Genomic DNA, 18,560 nt, shown 5'->3' with positions numbered 1-18,560 from the left:
ACCTAGAGTCTGTCATACAGAGTGAAGTAAGTCAGAAAGAGAGAGACAAATACCGTATGCTAACACATATATATGGAATTTAAGAAAAAAAAATGTCATGAAAAACCTAGGGGTTAAACAGGAATAAAGACACAGACTTACTAGAGAATGGACTTGAGGCTATGGGGAGGGGGAAGGGTAAACGGTGACAAAGCGAGAGAGAGGCATGGACATATATACACTACCAAACGTAAGGTAGATAGCTAGTGGGAAGCAGCCGCATAGCACAGGGAGATCAGCTCCATGCTTTGTGACCGCCTGGAGGGGTGGGATAGGGAGGGTGGGAGGGAGGGAGACGCAAGCGGGAAGAGATATGGGAACATATGTATATATATATAACTGATTCATTTTGTTGTGAAGCTGAAACTAACATACCATTGTAAAGCAATTATACTCCAATAAAGATGTTAAAATAAAAATAAATAAAAAATAAAAATAAATAAAAATACAGAACAGACAGCAGAAGAAGAACTACAATCCTGCAGCCTGTGGAACAAAAACCACATTCAGACAGACAAGATGAAAAGGCAGAGAACTATGTACCAGATGAAGGAACAAGATAAAACCCCAGAAAAACAACTAAATGAAGTGGAGACAGGCAACCCTCCAGAAAAAGAATTCAGAATAATGATAGTGAAGATGATCCAGGACCTCGGAAAAAGAATGGAGGTAAAGATCAAGAAGATGCAAGAAACGTTTAACAAAGATCTAGAAGAATAAAAGAACAAACAAACGGAGATGGGGACTTCCCTGGTGGGGCAGTGCTTAAGAACCCGCCTGCCAACGCAGGGGACACGGGTTGAAGCCCTAGTCTGGGAAGATCCCACATGCTGCAGAGCAACTAAGCCCGTGTGCCACAACTACTGAGCCTGAGGTCTAGATCCCATGAGCCACAATGACTGAGCCCTCATGACACAACTACTGAAGCCTGCGCGCCTAGAGCCCGTACTCCACAACAAAGAAAGCCACCGCAATGAGAAGCCCATGCACCGCAATGAAGAATAGCCCCCACTCGCCACAACTAGAGAAAGCCCGCACTCAGCAACAAAGACCCGACACAGACAAAAATAAATAAATAAACTTATAAAAAAAAAAAAACACAGAGATGAACAATAACTGAAATGAAAACTACACTAGAAGGAAACAACAGCAGAATAACTCAGGCAGAAGAGTGGATAAGTGACCTGGAAGACAGAATGATGGAATTCACTGCCGCGGAACAGAATAAAGAAAAAAGAATGAAAAGAAATGAAGACAGGCTAACAGACCTCTGGGACAACGTTAAATGCAACAACATTCACATTACAGGGGTCCCATAAGGAGAAGAGAGAGAAAAAGGACCTGAGAAAATATTTGAATAGATTGCAGTCAAAACTTACCTAACATGGGAAAGGAAATAGCCACCAAAGTCCAGGAAGTGCAGAGTCCCAGGCAGGAGAAACCAAAGGAGAAACACGTTGAGACACAAGGCAATCAAACTGACAAAAATAAACACAAAGAAAAATTACTGAAAGCAACCAGGCAAAAATGACAAATAACATACAAGGGAACTCCCATAAGGTTAACAGATGATTTCTCAGCAGAATCTCTACAAGGCAGAAGGGAGTGGCCCGATATATTTAAAGTGATGAAAGGGAAGAACCTACAACCAAGATTACTACCCTGCAACGATCTCATTCAGATTCGATGGAGAAATCAAAAGCTTTACAGACAAGCAAAAGCTAAGAGAATATAGCACCACCAAACCAGCTCTACAACAAATGCTAAAAGAACTTCTCCAAATGGGAAACACAAGAGAAGAAAAGGACCAACAAAAATAAACCCAAAACAATTAAGAAAACGGTAAAAGGAACACACATATCGATAATTACCTTAACTGTGAATGGATTAAATGCTCCAACCAAAAGACACAGGCTCGCTGAATGGATACAAAAACAAGACCCATATATATGCTATCTACAAGAAACCCACTTCACACCTAGGGACACATACACACTGAAAGTGAGTGGATGGAAAAAGATATTCCATGCAAATGGAAATCAAAAGAAAGCTGGAGTAGCTATACTCATATCAGATAAAATAGACTTTAAAATAAAGAATGTTAAAAGAGACAAGGGAGGACACTACATAATGATCAAGGGATCAATCCAAGAAGAAAATATAACAATTATAAATACATATGCACCCAACATAGGAGCACCTCAATACATAAGGCAACTGCTAACAGCTATAAAAGAGAAAATCGACAGTAACACAATAATAGTGGGGGACTTTAACACCTCACTTACACCAATGGACAGATCCTCCAAAATGAAAATAAATAAGGAAACAAAAGCTTAAAATGACACAACAGACCAGACAGATTCAGCTGATATTTATAGGACGTTCCATCCAAAAACATCAGATTACACTTTCTTCTCAAGTGCGAATGGAACATTCTCCAGGACAGATCGTATCTTGGGTGACAAATCAAGCCTTAGTAAATTTAAGAAAATTAAAATCGTATCAAGCATTTTTTCTGACCACAACACTATGAAATTAGAAATGAACTGCAGGGAAAAAAAACGTAAAAAACACAAACACATGGAGGCTAAACAATACATTACTAAATAACCAAGAGATCACTGAAGAAATCAAAGAGGAAATCAAAAAATACCTAGAGACAAATGACAATGAAAACAAGAAGATCCAAAACCTATGGAATGCAGCAAAAGCAGTTCTAAGAGGGAAGTTTATAGCTATACAAGCCTACCTCAAGAAACAAGAAAAATCTCAAATAAACAATCTAACCTTACACCTAAAGGAATTAGAGAAAGAAGAACAAACAAAACCCAAAATTAGCAGAAGGAAAGAAATCATAAAGATCAGAGCAGAAATAAATGAAATAGAAACAAAGGAAACAATAGCAAAGATCAATAAAACTAAAAGCTGGTTCTTTGAGAAGATAAACAAAATTAATAAAACCATTAGCCAGACTCATCAAGAGGGAGAGGACTCAAATCAATAAAATTGGAAACGAAAAAGGAGAAGTTACACCAGACATTGCAGAAATACAAAGCATCCTAAGAGACTACTACAGGCAACTCTATGCCAATAAAATGGACAACCTGGAAGAAATGGACAAATTCTTAGAAAGGTATCACCTTCCAAGACTGAACCAGGAAGAAACAGAAAATATGAACAGACCAATCATAAGTAATGAAATTAAAACTGTGCTTAAAAATCTGCCAACATGGGCTTCCCTGCTGGTGCAGGGGTTGAGAGTCCACCTGCCGATGCAGGGGACACGGGTTCGTGCCCTGGTCCAGGAGGATCCCACATGCCGTGGAACAGCTGGTCCCGTAGGCCACGGCGGCTGAGCCTGCCCGTCCGGAGCCTGTGCTCCACAACAAGAGAGGCCGCGACAGTGAGAGGCCTGCGCGTTGTGATGAAGAGTGGCCCCCGCTCGCTGCAACTGGAGAAAGCCCTTGCACAGAAACGAAGACCCAACACAGCCAAAAATAAATATTAATTAATTTTTTAAAGAAATGGTCCACATCAAAAAAATCTTTAAAAAAAAAAAGGACACTACAATATGAGTCCACCTGGGTTACATATATTTCCAGTTGCCTGACTGCAATTCACTTTTAAGCTAATTGTCCCAAATGACTTGCAGAGATATTTTCAAACAATATGGCACAGTAAAAAGGAAAAACAGTTATTAACACCTTCTACAGGCCAAGTACTTAATGTGTGCTTCATAACAAACCTATTACCCTCAGTTAATCTAAAAAGAAAATAAAAGTCACCAAGGGTAAGATCCTGCCATACAGCAGATACACAGCAAAATTAGGGATCAACTAAGGTGCACCTAATTCTAAAGCCCACATTCTTTCTACCACTTTACAGTGCTTCCGAAGCTCACTGACTCTGAATGTCAGACAAGACTCTGAATGTCAGACAAGACTCTGAATACTAGTTCTGCCATTTACAATGTGACTATTTCTAAGCTTCTTTAGTGTGTATGTACCATTTTTACAAAAACAGAGTCATTATTCAAAAAATAAATATAAAAATGGGAAGCTTAAAAATTCACTGTAGGGCTTCCCTGGTGGCGCAGTGGTTGGGAGTCCGCCTGCCGATGCAGGGGACACGGGTTCGTGCCCCGGTCTGGGAAGATCCCACGTGCCGCGGAGCAGCTGGGCCTATGAGCCATGGCCACTGAGCCTGCGCATCCGGAGCCTGTGCTCCACAATGGGAGAGACCACAACGGTGAGAGGCCCGCGTATCGCAAAAAAAAAAAAAAAAAAAAAAAAAAAATTCACTGTAAAATTAAACTGTTCTTAAAAATACCAGTTCTTTAAAGAGCAAGATGTATGGAATAATTCTAAACACTTTTCTTGAATTTATATCAAGATTCACTACACCTTCCAACAAGCAGAAGCTCTTGCATATCCATTTACAAACATGTGATCACTCGGTGAAAAACATTTTTTAGGGGCTGACTGCCAGTCTCCACTTTAGCCAAACGAATGCATCATTTCTCAGTAGAAAAAAGCCACATCAACTACATTGCTTTTTATTCTCCTGTACCACATAAGAAATGTTTTCAGCAATATATGCACCAGCCAGGAAGTAGCCCTGCGGGTAACAGAAATGGCTACTTTAGCTACCTACCTAAGAGATGACTGCAGGACCTGGTGAGCAAGCAGTAATACACAGAACAGGACAAGGTCAAGAATAAAAACAAAGCAAGAAATCGTTTAACCTAGGTAACGGATACCACTGTGGTCAAGGAAAAGTCAGTTAAATTACACATCTGTTACAGGACCCTTGATTAGCTTAAAAAACTGCTACTTTAAGACCCAAACATCTGCTTGACAAGATTAGGACTGATTTCCAAAGGATACTAAACACCAGTAACAATTCCACAAGGATTTTCAAATTCATGAAACAAAAATCAACTCAAATATTAAAACAAGAATTCTTATACTAAAATTTTCTTTTTCCAAGAACTCCCACACTCTTCATATAAAAAGGGCAGCATTATCTAATAAAACTAACATAATTTAGATAGATGGAGCCGTTCAATAAAATACATTTTTCTTTTAAAATTATTTTAATATTAAAGCATCAATAGGACTTGGGGCAGACCAAAAAATAGGAACTTACCTACAGCCCCCTAATTTACTCTAGGGCTATTATTAAAATAATTCTACTGTACACAGAATCATGTACTGTTTTCCTTAGCGGGTATAATACAATCAGGCTATTGTACAATAGTAAGAGTGTTCTTAAGAAAAAAATTACTGCTGAAGTTAATTCTTGTCGAGGTAACTTTCCACATTCTACTCTCCATAAACACCACTGTTTTTAATCACAACTTTACTTACAGCTTTACCGTGTTATCAACAAAATTTCCACTTTGTAAGATCCTTTCAAACTGAAATAATAAAAAGTAATGCTTTTATGATCACAGTATTTGGTAAAGTGAGATGTTGTAGAATAGTATGTGTACTAAGATCTTGCTTTTGTGGAAAAAATATTCACTGATTTATCTGGAAGGGCACATCAAAAATTACTAGTGGTTATCTTAGGATTATGGAAGTGCTTTTCTTCTTTAGTTTATATGTGTATTCTGATGTTCTGCATTAAACACAACTTATTTTTTAGTGCTTGTGCATAAGACACAGGACAATCTGAGTTAAAGAAACCTGTGTGCCATATTTTATTCAATATTACCAATTCAAATTCACATACTCAGAGTTAACATGATGCAAATGTTGCTCAAGAAATGTTAGTGAAATCTCCTCAGCCAACAAGGTTCAGTTTTTAAACAATAAATTCCCTCAGACAGGAAAATAGTGCTTCTAAGAAAGAAGTAACTTCATGTCTGTTTTTAAAACTGAGTTGTAAGGGTGGAAAATGGCTTGGAATGCCCAGGTGACCATAGATAGGGAAGCCCATAGGGAAAAACTAATGATACTAACACTTGAGAAATAAGACAAATCATTTCATTGATTTGGAGATACTGATTCACAGAAGAAATCACTGAGCAGCCAGTAAATAGTCAGATAATAAGTAAACACTTAAAGAATGATAATGGCCAAAGGAAAAAAAGAAAAAGCCAAGAAAAAACTGAACACACATGTATCTAGGTAAATCATTCTGAAAGGCATATTTTAAAAAATTAGCTAACAATTTATAACTCAAATTGAATCAGCTCTGGTTTCTTCACCAGAAAAAGAACATCTGTCAATGGGCTTAGCACTTAATTGCAGAGCCAAGAACACCCCTAAAGATGTCTCAAGCAGATGTGTCTGCTTTGAAATGAACTAGTTAAAAATTCGATATATCGCTAAGCAATTAATATACAAACATATAAACAGACAATCTTTACATATTAAATCAATCTAGAAAAATTAGGTAAAGCACTGAGGTAATTTTATTGACTCCTACGAAGAAATTATCTTTAAACCGAAATAAGTAACTCCACTAAGTTAAACCATAAGAAATTGCCAATATTCAAGCATTTTTTAATCTGTAAAAGCAGCAATTTTATATGGTCCCACTCTGTGGTCTGGTGATCAATATTTAACCACCACCTCTCTGGGAAAAAGGCCCTGGTTTGTAGCTTTTGCCAATTCCCATGTTGTAAACAGTCCCATTGTAGCCAGTTTCAAGCTGTCAACATGCCATCAACTGAATGTGGAGCTGGAGAGATGCACACAATCAATTCACCAGCTCCAACACACCACTGGTTCCACCTAACAGTCTGATCTCATCCTTTCTATAACAAGCTTTCGCCCGAATTATCCAGTTTCCTACTTACGCTGTTAAGAAAGCAAAACAGCAGTGGGGGGCGGGGGCTATTTTAAACTGAGTGGTAAAGAAATGAGTCGATATTTAAGCTGAGATCTGAAAGATAAGAGGCCAACCTTCCTAAGATCTGGGGAAGACTCTTTCAGACAGAGGAAACGACGAGTGTAAAAGCCTTAATAGGGCAAGAACAAGCATGGCATGTTTGAGAAAATGAATGATAATGTGGCTAGAACTTAGTGAGCAAAGATGAAATACTCCTGAGAGGCTGTCAGGGCCATATCGTATACACAGAGTGTGAGACTGTATTTTCTGGATGAGTATAGTTTGTATTTTACTGAGTGGATTTAGTTTGTATTTTACCCTGAGTGGACTGGAAACAATTTCATATAGTAGTCTGATAAATGTTAAATGAATGTTAAAGCATTATTTTAATGACCCTTTATGAGACTTAAGTCAAAGCCTATTAATTTTATTAACTTTTCTCAATATAATCACTCTGGTTACTTCACAATCTATGTAGAACATTATGAAACTAAGGAAGTGTAAGTATGATAGGCCTCAAACTATGAATATAGCTGAAATAAGTGTAGTGGCAGGACCACACATCAGTTCAGAAATATTATCTTATTAATCCAAGATGGTTATTTCATACGTGAAATGCTAACATATGAATTCAGGTAGGTCAATATCAAATTCTAATGAAGATGACCTAATTAGTCTACAAAGTGTAGAACGATAAATTCAATACTGTAGGAAAGCATTTGCTTGCATGTCATCTGAAACGACACTACACAGTATGCAAGTAAACTTTTAAAAAGCTGTAATAGGGGCTTCCCTGGTGGCGCAGTGGTTGAGAGTCCGCCTGCCGATGCAGGGGACACGGGTTAATGCCCTGGTCCAGGAGGATCCCGCATGCCGTGGAGCGGCTGGGCCCGTGAGCCATGGCCGCTGAGCCTGCACGTCTGGAGCCTGTGCTCCACAACGGGAGAGGCCACAACAGTGAGAGGCCCGCGTACCGCAAAAAAAAAAAAAAAAAAAAAAAAAAAATATAATAGCCGTAAGTTTTCATATTAAAAACTATATTTTAATTTCATATTTTAACGTGAAAGAAAAATAAAATATCAAGTCTGATTTATAGATGTTATTGTTTAGGAGTTATAGTAACAAGCATATACATTAACTTATATTTGCATATTATAAAAACTGTGAAGATACAAACAAATACATACATGTCCACACCTCTGTGATTGTGAAAATTAAGTCCACATTATGGCCACATAAAAGTCCATCAGACAAGACGATCAAGATATAAATTACTACATATTATACAAAAACAGGGAAGGGACTTCCCTGGTGGTCCAGTGGTGAAGAATCCGCCTTCCAACGCAGGGGATGCGGGTTCGATCCCTGGTTGGGGAACTAAGATCCCACACGCCATGGCACAACTAAGCCCACGTGCCACAACTACTGAGCTTGCACACCTCAACGGGACAGCCAGCGTGCCTACACGAGCACACACACTCTGGAGCCTGCGCCACAGCTACAGAGAGAAAAATCGACACGCCACAACTAGAGAGAAGCCTGCTTGCCACAATGACGATCCCAAGCCACAATGAAAGATCCTGCATGCTGCAACTAAGACCTGATGCAGCCAAAAAAAAAAAAAAAAAGAAAAAAAATTTTAAATGTCATTTAAAAAAAACAGGGAAATGTTTAGACTGGTTTATGGAGAATAATTTATGCTTGCACATAAAAAATTATTCATTCAGGAACTTCTAAGCCACCTATTTCAATAATTTATTTAAAGGATATCTTTCAACCAACACGAAATGAGACCTATAACTCAGAAAAAAAAAGAATTAAAAAATCTTGTCTCAGCAGAATGAAATACTTAAAGTCTACATATTATTAATTTCTCTTGCACTTGCATTTCCTACCTAAATACCAGTTAAGCTTAAGTTTAAATATATTCCATTTTTTTCATTTAAGAGCACAAATATGCATACAATAAATATTACTCAATAGACTTGTATACATTAATGTAGCGAGCTGCTACTTTACCACAGAACTACAATAATTGTGCTGATATAGGCCCCCCTCTCTTTTGAGGGGGGAATAAACAGGCAGTGCAGTACTGAAAGGACAAGGTACAGTAACAAATTTTTGTACCCCGAACATCCCTCCCTCAAACTATGAGATTTCTGTTTGAGCGTTCTACAAAAAAACAAGAAATGCTAAGAATATCACCAGGTAAACTACTTTCTTGGTAATGGCAACTGCTTTTCTTTTTTTTTTTTTTTTTTTTGCAGTACGCAGGCCTCTCACTGTTGTAGCCTCTCCCGTTGCGGAGCACAGGCTCTGGACGCGCAGGCTCAGCGGCCATGGCTCACGGGCCCAGCCGCTCCACGGCATGCGGGATCTTCCCGGACCGGGGCACGAACCCGTGTCCCCTGCATCGGCAGGCGGACTCTCAACCACTGCGCCACCAGGGAAGCCCAACTGCTTTTCTTTAATGAAAGGAGTTTGGCAATTGAAAAGCAATTAAGTTTTGGTTTTGAATCTCATTTGAACCCATACCCCTGATAAAAAAAAATGTAAGTGCAGTCCAACTTGTAGTGTCTACACCCATGTAAATCAACAAGACTTAGAATTCAAGAAACAAAGCCTAAAGAGTAATGTGGGGCAAGCCAAAAAAAAAAAATTTTTTTAAGTGGCACCCTACTTCCAAATCAGGCTTTCCTTTTCTTTATTCCATTTACCTTACCTCTCTTCATTCCTTTCTCACCTCCGCTGTCCTTTACCATTTTTCTGTGTATTCTCACTTTCTATACACAAAAATTGATCTCAAACTTACCATTTTCTCTTGTATCTAAATTTGTTTTTACTTCTTATGGGACTATATGGTTTTAGGTGAAATACTTTTAACTGAAATACTTTTAGTTAGAAAAACATACACATAAGCTGTTATCAAAGACATGAATAACAAGCAGACATTCATTTGGCAAATGTGAGCAACCACCATGTGCAGAATACTGGGGATTTTGAAGTGAAAACAACAAAGCTCTTTCCCTAAGGACATTAAAGCAAGACTGCACCCAGCAGGTCCAAGGTACATGCCTGGTATGGGATAAGCCAAGGAGAAACGAGTAGGACATGTAATAAGAGAGGCCAGCCACACAGATGATGGAGGGCCTCCTGGTAGGCACTGTTACATTCTGGCTTTTACTCGAAATGATACGAAAAACCACCAAAGAGTTTTGAACATAGGAGTAAAATAATCAGACTTTCATTTCAAAACGACTGTCCTGGTTGCTGTGTTGAGAACAGAGAAGAGCAGAAGCAAGACGGAGACCAGAAAGGAGATGACTAAAATAACAACAGGCAAGAGAGGATGGCTGCACAGCGGGGTGGGGGGGGGGGGGGGGGTGGGCCGTTGAAAACAGCAGGTTGTGGTCATATTTATTCTTAAAGTAGATTTTAAGGTAAATAAAAGACATACTTTCATGATACATTTTTTTGAATTACATGTGAATGTGTGAGAAACAGGAATCAAGAGTGTCTATAAGGTTACAGTCAGAGAAATAAAGATGGAGTTGACATTTAATAAAATGAGGCAAACTGGAATAGGAACAATCCCTGGGGTGGGGGAAGGAGGAAGGAGGATGAGGAGTTCAGTGCTGACAGGTTAAATTTGGGATGTCTAATTGAAAATGTTGACTAGGCAGCTGGGTATATAAGTCTGAAGGTTAGGAAAGAGATCCAGGAGAGAGATAACATTTTTAGTTTGAAATATATGATAATTCTAGCTAGAGGATAGGATGAGCTCACAGGAGACTATGTATAAATACAGAAGAGGTCTAAACATAGAGCTCAGGACACTGTCTTATTTTTCAGAAGTTGGGACAACAAAAAGGAACCAGCAAAAGAAACTGAAAATAAGCAGAAGTGCCCCAGAAACAAAGGAAAGAAAGGTTTCAAAGAAAAGAAAATTACCAACCACTTCAAATGCTTCTGCTGCTACATCCAGTGAGATTAGGATTGAGAACTGGCTGGGGAATTTGTCACCAAGGAGGTCACTAGTAAGCAATCTCACAAGAGCTGTTAATGTAGCATGGAGGAGAAAAAAAAACAACTGCAGTGGATCCAAGACAGAGAGGGAGTACTGGTGACCACAAATAACAACTCTTGAAGAACAGTAGCTGAAGAAAGATGTGCTATTGGGATAGGTTTGCTTGTTTTGAAAGATGGGAGGGACTTGCCTGATGGTGCAATGGTAAAGAACCCACCTTCCAATGCAGGGGATGCAGGTTCAACCCCTGGTCAGGGAACTAAGATCCCACCTGCCAGGGGGCAACTAAGCCCACGCACCACAACTACTGAGCTCATGCGCCTCAACTAGAGCCCTCTTGCCACAAACTACACCCACTAGAGCCCACACCCTGGAACCTGCACATCACGACTAAAGAAGAGAAAACCCGCACGCCACAACTAGAGAGAAGCCCACATGTCACGATGAGCCCATGCGCCACAACAAAAGATCCCGCATGCCACAACTAAGACCTGATGCAGCCAATAAATAAATAAATATTTTAAAAAATAAAGATGGGAGATATTTCAGCATATCTATATGCTGATAGGAATAATCCAATACAAATGGGAAACACTGATGAGACAGCTCATTGGCAGGCAGGAGAATGGGATAAATCCTGAGGCAAAGCAAAGTCCCTGACAGGAGGGGGACAGAACCAGGGGTGAGAGAGGTGATGGTCACAGCACAGTAGGAAATGCATAGAGTCTGCGTACAGATGCGAGGAGACATACAAAAGTTTTCTCCTGATTGCTTTCATTTTTAATATACAGGAAACAAGGTCATCAGCAGAAAATGAAGAAAAGAGGCACTAGAGGTTTGAGGAGAGGTGTAAAATTGTCAGGGGACTGGCAGAGTGATTCAACCAGGGACTGATTGATACTATGATTAAAGGACTGTGGACAGCACGAAGGACACTCCTTGGCCAACACGAAAGGAGAACAGGTCAGCACAGGTATGTCTTCCTCAATTCACGCTCAACTGCCAGGTATCGGCTGGACTAGATGGAGAACTGGATTCGGGGGGTTGGTGGTTACCAAGTAAGTACATGAAGGGAGAGGTGCTAAAAGAGAACTGAGGCTTTATAAAAGGAAGAAATTTTAACAGTGGACTATGGATTCAAAGCAGGATAAATAATTAAGTGAGGAAATGGAGGAAGGAGGGGTTGGGATGCTAAAAAAGGGAGTAGCAGCAACGGACTGTACAACAGGTCCCAGACACAGAAGTAGAATTCAAGTGGGGGTGCTTGACATTAGGAACTGGAAAGATAGGAAACTGAAACCCCGATGGAACGCTTGAAACTGTGTTCTGTGAAATAATCTTAATAAAGTACAGGCAGGTCTGGTTTAAATGTAACAGAACTACCTTAAAGAGTAAAGCAAAACCTCTCCCAGGCACAGTGAGCCTGCAAATGAGTGCAACTAGAAGCCTAAAGGACTGGAGAAGAAGAATTATATCACAGGAATTATAGCTGGAGGTTCCCAGACATGGAATCCCCAAGAAAACCATTTCCAGCACTCCTCCAGAGTCAGCTTTGAACAACCTGTCCAACTCAGAAGGCACAGCTGCCAGATCACAATAGGAGGAGCCACATTAAAACCATACCTTTTCCCCCAATCCTCTTTCCCCACTGAACTGGACCGTGGACAGGTGAATCTGACAGCATACTAAAGAGGAGCTGGCAAAGTAAAAAAGAGAAGCCTCTCAGGACTCTTCCTCCAAAGCAGGCTTCTTGCTCTGAAGCAGTTCTGAACTACCAAAAAAAAGTTCTATATTGTGTAAGAGTTTGAACACATTATTATTCTGAACTGCACCTTCTAATGACTAAAATAAGCCTATTACTGACAAATGAGCATAAGACTTTTTACCCCTAAAATTAACTAGAAAAGTTATCTGGTCTTCCTAAGAGCTGGAAAGTCAGGGAAAGACAATGTACAGGGAGGCTTTGAAGGTACACTGAGAGAAAGAAAGCTGTTTTCTGCTTAAACCCTTATCAAATCCCATCCATTTCAGTTCCACAAATATCCATGGGCTCCCACTATCTATTAGGTGCTAAATATACACAATGCTGAATATACAAAAAATTCATTTTTGCTTTATTGAGCAAAAAAGTGAAAGTAGATTAAGTCGAATGAAACAAAATGATTTTGGTTTAGTACAAGATGCTTACAAAAATTCAATCCTAAAGATTTAATAAGAAATCTTAGTTTTCTCCTTTTCTTGGAATTGTTTTCGTATTTTTCTAACTTTGTGAATTACAAGCTTAAACACATTTAAAATCAATACTTATTTGTTAATAAATTATAATAGACTAAAAAAAAGTCTTACCATGAATTTCTAAGTGAGTAAGCCACAAGATGGAAATAGTGCTCATCATTCAGTCATTTTCAAACACACCTAAATTTAACATGGAGTTATCTAATGCTTTCTAGGAAAAAGAGGGAGTTTGTTTTACTATAATCCATTTTGACTAAAATAGGTTTGCAGGTATTTAATGGTGTCATGATAAAGACAACTCATTACCAAATTTTTTGGCTTTCAGTTCAAAAACTCCCTTTGGATGGGGTCCCAGAGCAGTTTCAGCTAAGTCTTCCTCTGTTCATTATTTGTTAGTATTATAGAAAGGTTCAAGTATACTTAAGCTTTGAACTGAGGCAGAATGCATAAAGTTAATAATTAATAAGTTAAATTCCAAGTTTTTCCAGGTAGTATGAAAAAAAATCAGAATAAATGCCCTCACCTAACTATTAAGGGTAAGTACATGTGTCCCTCTAAGACAGATCTAAAACTTTATTTATTAACATTTAACATTCAATAAATGTTAAAATATTACTTTCATGAGAACTGAGATTAAGAACACTGAAACAGATGAAAACTAATATGCATCTGCAACTGAGAGAAAAGTCTTAGGAAGCCTTAACAAAATAACCCAGACTCATCCTAAAGCAGATGAGAAATCTAAACACTTTCATGATAAAGAGAGATAACTGGGACATAAAAACATAATAGAAACCTATCTTACTGAATAAATGTGAGAAGTCAGTTTAAAGCATTTTACAACTGTTAATTAATAGTCTTTCACAATCTATACAGACAATATGGGCACAGCTACAATATGTCAGACCAGTATCATTCTTAATCACTTTATTAATTACATCTGATAAAGATCACGCTTTCTAAATTATTCTAAAGGATATTACAACAAAAAAAGACAACCAGCCCCAACAATAAACACACATACCCTGATGAAGAAAGCATAAACACACTTTGAATATTCCAACAATTATAAAATGGAATGATCCTCGAATTTATTCAGCCTTAAAACATTATGAACTACTCCAAGGTAGGAATAATGCCTTGAAAACACGGTATTTTTTTTAAAGTACAAAAAATAAAGAAGTCAAAAAAATAAATAAAGAAGTCATTACAGGTTCTAATTTCTTGGAAAAATTACTTTAACATGTGTTGACGCTGCTGACTGTCAAAAACCCTGATGAAATTCTTACCCAAATAAAATATGCCAAGCACTTTTTATTCAACATAAGGCTTACACTGTTCTAATCATCACTATTACATTTGTTATTAGGTTTCTCATCAACAGACTACAAGGAACACACAGGTGTACGCTATCAAGTCACTCCTCCTACAAGAAATATATATTTAAAGAAAAACTATCACAACTCTCTACCACTAAGATTTAAGGGATTACTTTCCTTATTCATAGGAACCATAAAAAACTATTAGTAAGTGTAAAAATCTTTTTTTTAATGACATTTTGCAGTTTATTTTTATTTTATTTATCTTTGGCTGTATTGGGTCTTCGTTGCTGCACGCAGGCTTTCTCTAGTTTCGAGGAGCGGGGGGCTACTCTTCGTTGTGGTGTGTGGGCTTCTCATTGCAGCGGCTTCTTTTGCTGCGGAGCCCGGTCTCTAGGGCGCAGGCTTCAGTAGCTGTGGTATGTGGGCTCAGTAGTTGTGGCTCCCGGGCTCTAGAGTGCAGGCTCAGTAGTTGTGGCGCACAGGCTTAGTTGCTCCGCAGCATGTGGGATCTTCCCGGATCATGGCTCAAACCCATGTGCCCTGAATCGGCAGGCAGATTCTTAACCACTGCACCACCCAGGAAGCCCTAAAAATCTTAAAGTTCTATTTGAATGCACATATCATCTTCAACAATGCATAAGCAGTTAACAGGTCAAAAGTGTCCACCTAAATTCAAAAGTTAGGGGCTTCCCTGGTGACGCAGTGGTTAGGAATCCACCTGCCAATGCAGGGGACACAGGTTCAAGCCCTGGTCTGGGAAGATCCCACATGCCGTGGAGCAACTAAGCCTGTGCGCCACAACTACTGAGGCCGCGTGCCACAACTACTGAAGCCCACGTGCCTAGAGCCTGTGCTCCGCAACAAGAGAAGCCATGACAACGAGAAGCCCGTGCACTGCAATGAAGAGTAGCCCCCACTTGCCACAACTAGAGAAAGCCCGTGAGCAGCAACAAAGACCCAACGCAGCCAAAAATAAATAAATAAATTTATATATTCAAAAGTTATCTGTAAAAAAATTATTAATCTATCAATACATTTTTCTGTAATGATCAAGACTGACTTTGGAGCGCATTAATTTGGACTTCTGAAGAATTCAAATAAGTACTTTTTATCATATGTAAATAAGATAAAAACAGACAACACAACCTTACGTTCAGAATTAATAAGTGCAATACTACAAATCATCCTCTTTTACTGTTTACTAAAACAGTTTTACCAGTTTTAATACTAGAGGTAAAATTCAGATATAGAACTACAAATCACTACTAACAGTTCTTCACTTCTCAGTACTATCAAGTCAATACTCCATTTGTAAATGATGAATAAAAGGTCAAAATAAAATTTCTGAAAAGGTGCTTTATTTAAAAACACTTCTTATAGAAAAGGAATCCACTGTTTCTCTTAGGAGATTTTTAACAACAGAACATGTTGTACAGCAAAGATTATTTACAGAAAACAGAACATTACTTTTCAATAAATACACTGTACCAAAAACATCTAATACGGGAGAGAGAATAAAAATAGTAGTTTGTTAAACTTCTTCCTCTCTTCATTTAAAAAAACAGATTTTATTAAACTGACAATATGAAAACATAACCCAATGATCTTAGCCCTATAAAGTTACTTATTAACCTTTAAATAGACTGTTATGGATCTACACTTCCTGCTGTTCACCTGCCATCTTTCCCAATTTTAAATAGGCACTAGGGGTATAAGACAGTCTGTCCTTGCAACATCCATAATGAGGAACGAACTTCACGCTCAGGCTAAGAAAAAGATAATTGTGGGTTTTGTTTGCCCCTAGGAAATCAGCAGCCAGCACAGGTGCCAGCATATAATAGGTGCTTAATGAATATCTGCTGAGTAAGTGGTGAGGTTTAATTATATTACTGCAACATTAGCTTTCCTTTTTCCCTTAAAGTTCCCCCTTGCTCAAAAAGCAACTCAAGACCATGCCAGAGTCCCTCAAAAGCACATAAACTTCTTTATTCATAATGAAATGGAAAGCAGGGTCTCAACCAAACAGAATAGAAGCACCTCTTCTTTATCTTCTCCATTCTTTCAAAAGAAAATTAGATCAATATGGTTGATTTTTAGGAAACATCAAAATGTCTACCAACTTTCCTCAAAATGATTAATTTCAAATGCATTTTCTATGCTCCTAATATTGAAAATAACTGATTTTTCAACAGTATGTGTATGTTGCGTGAAAACAAAAAACAAGCATATAAGCCAAAATAACGTGTTTGCCAATTTTTTCCTTTAACTTGAATCAAGAGAGTATGTGCCTAAATTGTACTAGATATGAGATCAGCTTTCTCTGACGTTTCAAGATTCATTTTTTCATTCAAGTATTTTATTGAGCATCTACTTACTATACGTCAGGCCCTTTAACAAAACGTTAATTTTTTAAACTGAACGTTAGCATCAAATTCCCCTTCAAAAGCTTATCACTCAAAATAAGAGCAGCTAAAGAGGAATCTCAGTGTTGTTTCATGTACACATTAAGTCAGCCCATCGAGGCTCCTCTTCACCTATTAATGCGGCATCACCGAGCCGCTAACTACCACACCCGTTACCAAAAATCACAACTAAAGCAGCAAGCGCTGGGTAAAACAACCTGTAAGAGTAGGACGAGTTCCTCCTCCGAGGTGGTCAGGGCTTTCTCTCCGGGGCCCAAAGTACCGCGGCGAGACCCGCGTGAGGAACGCGCCGGACGCCCCAGGCAAGAGTCCGGCTCCCGAGCCGGCGGTCCCCGCCCCTCCGAAACTCACCTGGAGGACCCGGGCCCTCTCCGCCTGCCCCTCGCGCCACCCTCCCGACTTTCAGACCTGCAAAGTTGGGGGGGGAGGGGGCTCTTCATTTCCATTTTACAACGGGGGGGCGGTTGGCTCTCTCAGCCGCCCGCCTGTCTTGAATCCGGAACAGAGTATGTAACCATTTCCCAGAAGGAATGGAAGGAAAACCAAAGGCAGGGTCCGCATGAGGACCTCGCCCAGACCTGAAAATGGAGCCGCAGGCTCAGCCCACAGCCCGCAGCGCGCAGCGGGCAGGGCAGGGCCGCACTCGCCCTGAAGCCCTAGGTGGCGGGGGTTAGGGGCTTTGGGCCCCCGCCCAAGGGGCCCCGAGAGCAAGGTGGGAGGCCCAGAGCGCGACCCCGGCGGGAGATGCACTCACCGTAGCCTTTGTCTCCGCCGCTCGCTCCTGCCGCGGCCGCTCTCGGGGCCGGCTCCGCGGCTGCTGTCCCCCCACGCCCGCAGCTGCGCTCCCCAGCGCGCTCGCCGCTTCCTGGCCCCTCCCTCCACGCCCTGGCTCGCGCGCAGGCGGGGCAAGAGGCGGCGCGCGCTCCGGGAGCAGCGGGAGGGCCGCGCCGCCGCACAGCTGCCGCCACGCCGGCCCCGCCCCGTACCCTGCCTTGGGGGTGGACTCTGTTCCGCACCTCAGCGACGCGCACTGCCCGCGAGCTCCGCGGGCTAGAAACCCCTTCCCCGGCGAGAAGAGGGCAGAGAGCTGGGGTTGGAGTCCGCGCGGGAAAGAACGCGCCGGAAGATGGCGATCGGGGCTGGGTGGGAACGTTCGGGAGCCCCTCCCCACTCTCAGCCCGGCAGCCGGCAGCAAGACCTCGCGCCCCCTCCCCAGACGGCGCCTGCGCTGGAAGTGGGAACGCTCCCAGGCGGGCTAGGGTCGTGGCTGAGCCTTAGGACCAGCTGTCTCTCAGTAGTAGTTGAGAGATAGATGCCCTGAAATCACCAAACCACCCTCCCCCGTTTTTTAAATGGAAACGTCAGAATTGTTGAATCCGTCATTACCTGGCTTAAGGCCGAGAACACCCACATGGCATTTGAAATGTGTGAAATTACTCGTCTACTGGATCTCTGAGCCCTTACCTGTATATTTTATATATCCCAGAAATCAGAAACACTTAAGAGTGCGCTTATCTAGCAGTAGACCCTCCACCAAAATACCTACCATACTTGGAATATAATATAGTACGTCTTCCCCGTCTTGATTGATTATATGAGTGCAACATTAGTTTTCTTTTCCCGCTAAATTTAGAGTTAGGTCTCCCTTGCTCAAAAAGCAACTCAAAACCA

At 40.4% G+C, this 18,560-nt stretch overlaps 1 protein-coding gene across 5 annotated transcripts in view; it reads right to left on the bottom strand.

Moving 5' to 3' along the window:
• The window catches only part of CDC42SE2 (CDC42 small effector 2), a 111,747-nt gene extending 93,737 nt beyond the window's left edge, over positions 1-18,010 (bottom strand). For 3 of the 5 annotated variants that reach the window (XM_079917422.1, XM_079917421.1, XM_079917427.1), the window contains exon 1: positions 17,644-18,010. The gene's annotated coding sequence lies outside the window, so the exon portion shown is untranslated. Of the gene's footprint in view, positions 1-1,418; positions 1,518-17,643 lie in introns of all 5 variants that reach the window. The other 2 variants (XM_079917424.1, XM_079917423.1) reach the window with 1 other exon arrangement.
• Positions 18,011-18,560: the final 550 nt, after the last annotated feature.

This window comes from Stenella coeruleoalba, assembly GCF_951394435.1.
Source record: "Stenella coeruleoalba genome assembly, chromosome: 3".
Lineage (NCBI taxonomy): Eukaryota > Metazoa > Chordata > Mammalia > Artiodactyla > Delphinidae > Stenella > Stenella coeruleoalba.
This window is presented reverse-complemented; position numbering and strand designations above follow the sequence as displayed.